General features: G+C 40.5%; 1 pseudogene; it reads left to right on the top strand.

Moving 5' to 3' along the window:
• Nucleotides 1-606: 606 nt before the first annotated feature.
• On the top strand, nt 607-7,876 carry LOC149194698 (putative cinnamyl alcohol dehydrogenase 1 pseudogene; annotated as a pseudogene).
• The last annotated feature ends 3,925 nt before the right edge of the window (nt 7,877-11,801 follow it).

Raw genomic sequence — 11,801 nt, 5'->3', positions numbered from 1 at the left:
TTATAATTATTGTCACAATTTTATCCTCTCACGTATTCCATTGCTTTGGAATTGTCGGGGCTTCCAAGTTCAACAGAACCTCAAAACCAAATTGTAGCAGGGTGTACTGTCTTGCCTTATGTTACCAACTCGGGTTCGTCTCTTCTCCGCAGATTATCTTTACTTACAATGGGTGGTGGGTATCCCTTTTCCTAATGAAATGGAGGAGGAGGTAATTCTCAGTTCACCTGAGGTCTTAGACACCGGAATCACAAGCCTGCTTTGGTGGAGGCGAGGATTTCATGCCCAGTCGATCCGTCCCATCCAAGTCTGGTGGACGTTAAAATCTAATTTAATGTCATTTATTTATAACTTTAACAGGGTATTGGATCGACCCTGTCAGATCTGCAAACATCGAGCTAAGAGCAGCTTATCGGATAGTCCATAAAGTGAAAGGTGCAACAGGGATCTGCAAACTCCGAGAGTAGTACAAAGACAAAATGATAAGAAAATTCTCAAGAAAGCAGTGTGAATTTCCCAAGCTATGATGCAACTATGGTTGCCAAATAAGCATGGATTTACATTGTGAGCTTTGAGGTTCTCTAGCTCAAACTCGGCAGGTATACTATGAATACTAAAGAAGACAGCAAGGAGAACTGTTCAGGGTGGGAAGCTCGAGATCCATCAGGTGTTTTGTCACCTTACCAATTTAACCGAAGAGTCCCAGGCCTTGATGTTATCTCATTAAAGATAACTCATTGTGGAGTTTGTTACGCCGATGTTGTATGGACCCGGAATGAACATGGTGATTCAAAGTATCCATTGGTGCCAGGGCATGAAATTGTTGGAATTGTGAAAGAAGTTGGCATCAATGTAGTCCATTTTAAGGTTGGCGATCATGTTGGAGTGGGTACATATGTCAACTCCTGTAAGCGGTGTGAATATTGTAATGAAAGAATGGAAGTCAATTGTGCAAAAGGGTCTATTTTCACCTTTAATGGTATCGATGTAGATGGCACAGTGACGAAAGGAGGATATTCTAGTCACATTGTTGTTCACCAAAGGTACTACTTTAAGATACCAGACAATCTACCATTGGCTTCAGCTGCACCTTTGCTCTGTGTAGGAATTACTGTTTGCAGCCCTATGATTCGTCATCACATGAATCATGCAGGCAAGTCTCTTGGAGTAATTGGGCTAGGAGGTATTGGTCATATAGCAGTAAAATTTGGAAAGGCTTTTGGATTGAATGTAACAATTTTGAGCACATCTGCATCAAAGAAGGATGAAGCATTGAGCATTCTTGGAGCAGATAAATTTTTATTGTCATCTGATAAACAGCAGACAGAGGCCATTAATTTGGAGCGCCTGAGAATAGACATTGAAGATTTGAAATTGGAAGCTGTGGAATCTTTGAAAGGCTTTTACTATGCTGCAGTGGGGAAACATCTTTGTGGATCAATGACAGATTTGACCCTCCGATGCTGTCTTAGTGAACAAAACCATAACAAATATGTATCTGAAGATACCAACAGAGGAGGAAATCATCATTACATAAAAGAAAGTTCCAGCCAAAGTGTCTCCAGAAAACAGATTACTTCTTGCAAGAAATGGTTAAAGAACTTGAATTGCTTATGGTTGAGTTGTAAACACCACATATTTGGTGGTTACCTTTGTGGCAAGCAATCTGGAGTTTCCATTTTCATGCTGTTGTTAACTGTATTGGCCATTTGTTCATTAAATTGGGTTTTATGCATACTCGAATGGTCCATGAGGATACTTCACAATCATTTGAGGTGGATGGTTCATTGATCTAATTGAACATCTGTCAAAGTTGTGTTCTTAGTGTTTTGGAATCTATTGAAGTGGCCGTAAGAAAAGGTGTTTTGCAGTGAAAGGTTCCAGGTTGGCAGGGCTTGCAGAGAAATCTGGGCATGCTGTTTGAGTTTTATAGGAAAGGTATTGACATTGAAGTCTGGCAGCTGAACAGGATTACTTGCAAGTTGTTATTCATTTGTTGAGGAAAATGTGAACAATCAGCTGAAAGAGAAATATGGGGAGAAGGTAGCAGGAATGCAGAGAAGTGATGAGACTGTGTATGATGCAATTACACGGCAGTTTCGTAGCGCGCTACGAAACTGCTGTAGCTGCATGTTTCAGTTGAGCCAATCAATTATGATTGACAAATCATCAAATCTTTCTGAAAGATGTTGTCTTCACGCATGAAAAAATGGCCAGCACATCAAAGACGTGGCAGCCTGTTCTATTTTGAGTAATCAGAATTCATTAATTATGCTTCTTTGGATTCGAATATTGTGAAGCACATCAAAGTCCGACAAACAGGGGCCTATGTTCCAGGGTAACAGAAAAGATGTGTCATTGAAGACAAACATGGAGCATTAAAAATTCATCACAGCCACCACCAGAAAGAGAGCAGATGTCAAAGAATGAAGTTCATGGTAATTAAAGCCATCAAAGCTACCGCTGTAGTAATCCACTTGGCAGAAAATGAATCTTAATTGTAATAAATGCTATGTCCAGCATGATGTAGAATTAGAATCTTATTTGTTTTAGGTTTCTAGAGCTATCAATTAGTAGTAAGTGGCTTTTATTAGTTAGTTTAAAGGTGAATAGGTGTCATGAGAAAAGGACTTCGAGTTCCCCTCAGATGAATCGGAGTCAGGTAGAAGAACTTTATAAATAGCTGAAACAGAAATAAACAAAGGGTTGGATGTTTTGATAAAAGACAAGACTATTTTGGTTTATGTATAGCAGATTTCAGTAATGCAAATGACTGTTGTTTCTTCTCAGGATTCACAATAGATCTAATGGTTCAAATGTATGATGGTTTATTCTCTTTAGTGTTCTTTTACAGTTTTGTTACTGCATAATCACTCAGAACTCATGTGTCATGCTCTGACTTCCTGTATGCCTTGGCAAACTGTGTTTTATGTAAGTTATGTTTGAACATTAGATGTAAAGTGCCCTGATTTCTATGAAAGGATAGTGTTTTTTGTTTGCTGAGATGTGTGAGACTCCATAAGCCCAATGGGAATCACTTTGATATTTGTCCAGCCAGCTTATTTTTCATGTGTTTTAAGAGTTAGCCATCTTTCCTTGTCATTAGTCAATATTCATAGTCTGTGAGAGAGCCCTCTCTGACTAAGGAGGCTAAGCCTTAGTCTAAAGCCTAGTTTGAAATAGTTACACAGAATCTTGCTGATTGGCAGCCTTCAGTACCTGATTTTGTGATAACAATAGGTGGTGATTTTAAAGGCAGAGCAGCTATTTTGATAATATGAACGGGAAATTTGAAAGAGAGACACCTGTCCATCAATACGGCCTACAGCACATAAGAAACATGGCAGCGTTCCATACCTTGGGTTATTAAAGAGCTGGGGACATGCTGCTACATTTTCGAAGAGTGGTGGAAGACAAAGACCGGAAAAACAGGGGTTTTATCCGAATACTATTGAACCATTAATGCATCCAGTATCCAAAGCTAGCTTGTTCATTGCATACTCTTCTCATGCTATCACAGCCACCGCCAGAAGGAGAGCAGATGTCAAAGAACGAAGTTCATTGTAATTAAAGCCATCAAAGCTACAGCTATAGTAATCCACTTGGCAGAGAATGAATCTTGATTGTAATAAATACTATGTCCAGCATGATGTAGGATTAGAATCCTAGTTGTTTTAGGTTTCTAGAGCTGTCAGTTAGTAGTAAGTGACTTTTATTAGTTAGTTTAAAGATGAATAGGTGTCATTAGAAAAGGACTTCGAGTTCCCCTCAGATGAAGGGGAGTCAGGTAGAAGAACTTTATAAATAGCTGAAACAGAGATAGAGAAAGGGTTGGATGTTTTTGGAGAAGACTGTTTTGGTTTATGTATAGCAGATTTCAGTAATGCAAATGACTGTTGTTTCTTCTCAGGATTCACAATAGATCTTATTGTTCAAATGTATGATGGTTTATTCTCTTTAATGTTCTTTTACAGTTTGGTTAATGCATAATCACTCAGAACTCATGAATCATGCTCTGACTTCCTGTATGCCTTGGCAAACTGTGGTTTCAAAGTTATGTTTGAACATATAGATGTAAAGTGCCCTGATTTCTATGAAAAGATAGTGTTTTTGTTTGCTGAGATATGAGAGACTCCATAAGCCCAATGGGAATCAATTCAATGTTGTCCAGCCAGCTTATTTTTCATGTGTCTTATAAGAGTTAGCCATCTTTTCTTGTCATTAGTCAATATTCATAATCTGTGAGAGAGCCCTCTCAGACTAAGGAGGCTAAGCCTTAGTCTAAAGCCTGGTTTGAAATAGTTACACAGAATCTTGCTGATTGGCAGCCTTCAGTGCTTGATTTTGTGATAACACGCTATGTCGACTCTTGAAGTACTACAAAATTGTCCATCCCAAAGGCAGGCGTTGTTATCGGCTATTGGTGGGGTTGATCCTAAGGATTCCAATCTTGTATCCTTCGATCACAAAGGATACGATCCTCAGTTACCAGCTCAACTAGCTTTTCTTATTCAAGTGAAACCCCTCAACAAAACTGTTCACTGAACAATTATTGATGAGGGGGCATCTACATGTATCATGTCGATGAGTTGCTGGAAAACTTTAGGATCTCCAACCTTGTCGCGATCTTCGACGACATTAAAAGCATTCGACGGACGGAAGTACACCCCGTACGGTATCCTAAATAACTTGAAGGTTGAACTAGGGGGAAAAACAGTGGAAATAGATGTTGAAGTCATCGATGGGAATCTTGAATACAACATCCTACTGGGAAGACCATGGATCTATGCCATGGCCGCTGTAGTGTCGACTTATTTTAGGAAGATCGCATTCCCTTTTCAAGGAGGGATTATGATCGTCGACCAACAAAACTTCCTCCCTAATGGTTCACAAGTTATAGGAAGCATTCCCATGATCCATGGAAGCAACCATTCGCTTCAAGATATCGGAGTAGGCCTACTGAAAGACCCCACATTAATGGGAACTTTCACACTTCCACCTCCCATCTATATAGGAGAAATAGCATTGGTAGCAGCCTGCAACATGATATTTTCCATGAAGATCTCAGAAGACGATATCGACATGGATCATGCAATGGTTTTTCCCCCAAGCCCAATATAAATATTGTAGCAATCAATGTTTCGGGCATGGGAGGCGAACCCAAATCAACGCTCATCAAGCGTTTGGGTAGATAGGTCTAGAGAATATGGTACCCCATTAGATCCTTGGTCGAAAGTACATGGGACTGATGAAGGAATTCTACAATCAATGATGATTGAGGGGGCACCATGGAATGATTGCCACCATCGTTCCCTTCTTCCAGATTATGAAGAAGATACTCAACATGACCTTTGTCACCCTTCAGTTTTTGAATTCCTATCAAATACTGTAAATACGGTGGATTCCGAGCCAAACTTATCCAATATCGAAGAGACTATAGCCATAAATATCTCGACTAAAACAAATGTTGTAGAGAATATTTATGTCGGCAAAGATTTTTCCCCTTCAGAACTGGAAATATATAACGCTCTTTTTCGCGAGTTCAAAAATGTCTTTGCTTGGTCATATGATGAAATGCCAGGCATTGACTCGAGTATCGTTGAACACGAAATTAAGATGTATCCTGATGTCAAACCAGTAAGACAACGGCTTCGGCAGGTGCACCACAAGAAGGCCGCTGCCATTAAGGCAGAAGTTGAGAAGCTTCTCCATGCTGGTTTCATCTACCCGGTTCCTCTAACCGATTGGGTATCGAATATTGTCCCTATTATGAAGAAACAAGGGACGATTAGAGTGTGTGTCAATTATAGGGATGTAAACCAAGCTTGTCCGAAAGACAACTACCCTACACCCTTCATCGACCAGATAATTGATGAATGCGCCAGATGTGAAATCTTGTTGGACACCTAATCCTAAAGGGTTAGCGTGGAAGTTGAATGGACAAATCAGTCCAAGAGACCTTGGGATCTGAATCCCAAGAGTCACCTATTGTACTATAAATGTACATCTATTGTTAATAAAAATTGTACTCAATGATTTATCTTTCCATCTGTCTCGCTGTCCATGTGAGTTTAACATGGTATCAGAGCGGGCGATCTCCTGCCCTGCTCCATTGTGAGCCACCTGTTTCTGTGAGCCACCTGTTTCAGCGGTGCCATTCCTCTGTCCTGAGCAGTCCTGGCCCTCTGCCATATAACACATCTGTCCTGCATTCTCTGTCCATAAACGTTCACTGTTCATAAACGTCTGCGAGTAGGTGACTCTTCGCTGCACTGTCTTGGGCCGCTCTGCCTCTGCCTGACACTGATTCTCTGCGCACTGATTGCCTCTGTCCACACCTGAGCGTCGGTTTCCTTTGAAAGAGCCGGTGCATCAGAAACGTTGTTCTTAGGATGCTCCATAACCCGTCTCCACTGAAGATTATTTGAAGGCTCAGCTGAAACGCATTGCTGCCATCATTTGAAATTTGTTAACGTTCTCTCTGATTTGTATGCGTTGAAGGGAGCAGCGTATGGTTCATTCTATGTGTGGAATGTCGCTGCATTAAATGAGTCATTGCTATGTTATCAAAGGCTGGTCATTGAAACATGCTTTGAACCACTGTTGAATGGAATCTCTGCAAATCATGACTGGTAATGCATAACTTCTGCAGCTCATTCAAGACGTGTTTTGAAGACCGTGTATGTTTTTTTGAAGGTCGTATATGCTGTGAATATTGTGAAGGCTTTGTGCATTGAATAATTTTGAATGCCGTATGCTGGTCCACGATCTGTTGGAACCTACATTATATACATATCTTTGAATGGTGCATTGAAGTCCATGTACGATGGCCATGTTCAAATGTTGCTAGCCGTAAATGGGTAATGTGTTGTTGGTGGCTTATGTGGTGCGTTGAGCTCCTTTTTTGGAGATCATGTAATGCTTTTGGAACCTTCAATTGGAGCGCTAGCCTGAAGTTCGTTGAATTCAGCCATTACAGTGGAAAACAGTGACTGTGGGCATTTTGAATTTTTTTTGATGCCAAAGATGTCGAGAAACTTGATTCCGATAACCTTGCTGTGCGATGACCTGCTCATACGGTAAGAAAATTAAACGTGGATCATTGTATTCCTCTCATCTTTGTAGTTGTGGCTATGGCATCCTTTGGCCTGCTTTTTCCAGGCTGTGGTACTCTGAAAATATGATAAGACATTAAGTTGCGGTATCCCCATGCGACCATTTGAGTCGAGGCCTCTAAGACCGCCAAAGGAATCTGCCGTCTTTCAGGGAAATTGTGTTGTGTTGAATGTCTTTTTAAGGTCGTGACCTGGTGCATTTAAACTGCTTGTGTTTGAATGGTATGATGACTGCATTTTATTGAAGGCAGACCGAGGACATCAATGTTTTTAAGAATGAGATCGTGAGGGTTGTTTCTATGATCGGAGGAAAGTTATGCCTTGAACGTATCGCATCCAGTTTTGCCCGCAGACAAGACACATGACATTCCTGCTGAGCGTGTCCACAGCTGTCGAAGATTAAGTCTGGAGTGGCAGGCCTACATTTCCAGAACACATTCTTTGCGTAAGACATTTGTATCCGTCAGGCAGAAGTCAAGGGTCAAAACATTACGTGGCTCACACCACATGTTCTGCAACAAGTTCTCCCCGGGGATGTTGATTTTCGTGTTATGCTGACATTTGTAGAATTTTATGAGACTCTTATAGGATTTATGAATTTCAAACTTTATTATGCTATATCTTTAAAGTATCCACCAATACTTGATCCAAGATTGGAGGCAGCGGCAGCGGCAGTAGAACCCGCTTCAAATACTGTGAACCCGCTTCAGGACGATGTTGCTGAAATCGTTGTAGACCAGCTTCATATTACCGAAAGCTGAGCTGTGTGGGATTGCTGTGTGTGGAGGCCAAGTATTAAAAAAAAATTCGAGATATACAGAGAAATTGATTCGTATCTTTTCCATGTTTTGTGGTGCGAGACAATCAAATTGCTGCTTTTATCTCGTCTTCAGCGTTGTTTTTGACAGAGGTGTCAAAAATCAGTCTAGTGTTGAACATCAATAAGAAACAGTTTGGCATGCTATGCCTCTAAAGGCAGATAGTGTTTACAGAGTTTACATGTGCATGCTTTTATATCTTCACCGTCTATGATCATTTCGAGCTCTTTACCTTCAATTTCAGTTCAGGAGAACGAGGCTGGAAACTACAGAAACATTGTACCGTAGTGGAGTAATAAATATACTGAGAAATCAACGAAATTTGTTCATCGATGCATCATTGTGAGAAATGATTATTTGCAATGAACTCCCTCAACGGCAGTTATGATGTGCAGAAGATGCTTTGAGTAACGTATACAGAATAAGTCAGGCGTTGTGCTAAAACATCATCCTTTCAGATTGATTTGGTAAAGGTGATCCCTTCAATGCAAAATGTTGTGGCTGACCAGAGGCATTTCCATTTTTTTTGGGTTCTCCATATTCCTGGTTTGCCATGCTCTGCAGTCTCGCAGCTTAAAATTGTGAATCTAGTCTCATGTAAAACCATTCTTTATTATCCTCAATATACTTCTAAAATATTTTTGGTATATTATAAGGTGTTACCAGAGCAGCATTAGATGCTGAAAACGCTCTATGAAAACTTTCTTTGAAAGACAATGTTTTTAAGTTATGCATCAAAATCTCACCAAGGTCTGCTTGCTTTTCCATTAAGCAGTAGTAATAGACTTTTTCATAGCGCTTGCTGATCTCTTCACTGGAAATCTCACGGCAGTACTCATCATCCAACCATTTTTCCAAATTGATTCTCAACCACTCAGATTCCTGAAGTGCAGAAGACGTTTCTTGTAGAGATTTTGCATGATTTCCATAGCAGCTAGATGCTCTGAAGTTTCAAGTTGAGGACAGTGCTCATCTTCACATTTATATATTTTTTTGCATTGGTGATGTTATGCTCCAGTTCATTCTTGGTAACATCCAGCTTACTCAGTTGTGTTTTTTAAGTGACATTGAAGAAAAATGGCCAGACTTGAAGATGCATTAAAGTTATTGAATATCCTAATTCATTCCACTGTTGATGAGATGGTCAAAGTTAACAAAGAAACTCTCTTTGACATCCAAACCTCTCTGCAAACTGCACATGAGAATATTGAGTTTTTGCAGCTTGAAACAAAGCTACAGCAGGAAGAATTACACCAGTGGAGTCATCATTCTGAACCTGTTTCTGTTCAGAACAATGAAGCAGACTCCCATAAACAACAAGTCAATAATGTTACAGTTCATTCAGATAAAGCAGCAAAGTTACATGCAGATGCAGAGGTTCAGTCTGCACTTCCCAAGCCCATCATCAGACCTTGGGAACAGCTTGTCCACAACAAGCACAGAACCGGTCTTGGATATGACAAGGACTTGTCCTTTCATATTCCAGACTATGCCAAGCCCATTCAGTTTCAGAGTGCTGGATTCATTTATGACAGTTCACCTGCTCCTCATGACAGTTCACCTGCTTCTCATGGCAGCTCACCTTCAGCTGTTCCAGATTCTGCCCCTCTTCCACAGCAACAACAACAACAAAAACAATAGATCATGAAATGCCAACACTGTGACCGAGTTGGCCATTTGAAAGATCACTGTTTTGATCTTCATCCATGTAAGCACTGTCATAAAACCAGCCATTCTTCACACAGATGCTTCAAAAACAAACGACCTGCAAGAACGAAGATTCATCTTGGATGGATCGCTTCTTGGCAATGGGCATCAACAGCCAAGAAGATATTCCAAACACATGTCAGAACCTGTTCCAGAGTATTGAACAGTCTTGCAGCTGAGTTTTCTCCATCTTCTCACCTTGTACCTGACAGGGGGGGAAATGATGGTCATCTACAAGCTTCAAAGTCACATCAAGCGAGCCTGAGCTACAACCTGCCACACCAGTTTCAGAGTTGCAGCCAGAGACAAAGATGCCCATGAACACAGATTGAGAACACTTCCTCTAGCAGAAGACTCCAGCTTCTTGCCAGTTTTGGAAGAGTTCCAGAGTTGTTGGTCATCCTTAAACCATCACAGATTGAGAACACTTCCTCTAGCAGAAGACATCAGCTTCTTGCCAGTTTTGGAAGAGTTCCAGGAATTGCATTAAGCATTCCAGAGTTGTTGGTTATCCTTAAACCATCACAGGTTGAGACTTCCCTTTTCAGGTTGAAGTTTTACCTTTTATGCGGGGTGAGACCTCCCTTTTATGGTTGAAGGTTTCCCTCTTTAAAACAATAGGATCACTTCCTCTAGCAGAAAACTTCAGTTTCTTGCCAGTTTTGGAAGAGTTCCGGGAACTGCACTAAGCGTTCCAGTGTTGGTGGTCATCCTTAAACCACCGCCCTTTATACCAACATTTCATAGAGCACAATCAGCCTAGTGCTGCCATGCATTCTTTGCACATTTTGTATTACAGCTCTTTTCTTGGACTCATACATAACCCTTCGGATTAAGGGGGGGAATGTTGGACACCTAATCCTAAAGGGTTAGCGTGGAAGTTGAATGGACAAAGCAATCCAAGAGACCTTGGGATCTGAATCCCAAGAGTCACCTATTGTACTATAAATGTACATCTATTGTTAATAAAAATTGTACTCAATGATTTATCTTTCCATCTGTCTCGCTGTCCATGTGAGTTTAACAAATCTTTTCATTCATGGATGGATTTTCCGGGTATAATCAAATAAATATCCGCCCACATGACCAGTCAAATACTGCATTTATTTGTCCGTGGGGCACATTCTCTTATCGAAAATTACCCTTTGGTTTAAAGAACGCAGGGGCGACGTTTCAGAGGGCAATGAATTATGCCTTCCATGACATCAAGAACATCGTTCAACCATATCTCGATGACCTTCTAGCTCATTCGTAAAAGCGGACTGATCATCCGCAACATTTAAGAGCGATATTTCTACGTTGCCGACACTACAAGATAAGACTCAATCCGCACAAATGTGTATTTTGCGTCGGTTCTGGTCGTTTACTTGGCTTTGTAGTCTCTAAGGATGGGATTCGTCTCGACCCTTGCAAGGTTCAGGCAATCATTAATTTGCCTCCACTTTCAAATTTGCTTCAAATTCAAAAACTCCAAGGGAAAGCAAACTTTCTGAGGAGGTTCATTCCAAATTACGCAGAACTTGCTAAAGGTTATACTCGTCTTTTGAAAAAGGATGTATCTTTTGTCTGGGATCAGGTGGCGCAAACTTCCTTTGATGCTCTGAAAGATTCTCTAGTAAAAGCATCATTAATGTATACCCCGGACTATCAAAGAGATTTTAACCTGTATCTGGCTGCAGCAGATATGACCATTGTGATGGTTTTAGTTCAAGAGGTCGATGGAATTGAACATCCTATATACTATTTAAGTAAAAACTTGAATGATACAGAAAGAAAATATTCTTATGTTGAAAAACTGGCGCTTGCAGCTGTTCAAGTGATTCAAAGATTTCGACATTATGTCCTCTTTCGGAAAACTACCATTTTATCAGATTGCAACCCCATGACTTATATACTGTCGCGACAGTTGCTGGGGGGAAAATATTCAAAATGGATAGCGATCCTTCAAGAGTTTGATCTGGAATTTGTAAAATCCAAATCAAAGAAAGCTCTAGTTTTCGCAGAATTATTGTGCGATCTCCCATCGTCGTCCAACGATGAAACATCCGAAGAATCAATCGTGGACGAGAATTTGTTTATGATATCTACAAGCAATGAGTGGTATGGAGATATAATAATTTATCTCCAAACCCAAAAGTTCAGGCCTAACACCTCTCACTCT

This window comes from Pinus tabuliformis, chromosome 2_2 (genome assembly GCF_031772625.1).
Source record: "Pinus tabuliformis cultivar Carrire ecotype Pingquan chromosome 2_2, CPIR1, whole genome shotgun sequence".
NCBI classification, from domain to species: Eukaryota; Viridiplantae; Streptophyta; class Pinopsida; order Pinales; family Pinaceae; genus Pinus; species Pinus tabuliformis.
The sequence above is the reverse complement of the archived record's forward strand: the minus strand, read 5'-3'. Positions and strand labels throughout refer to the sequence as shown.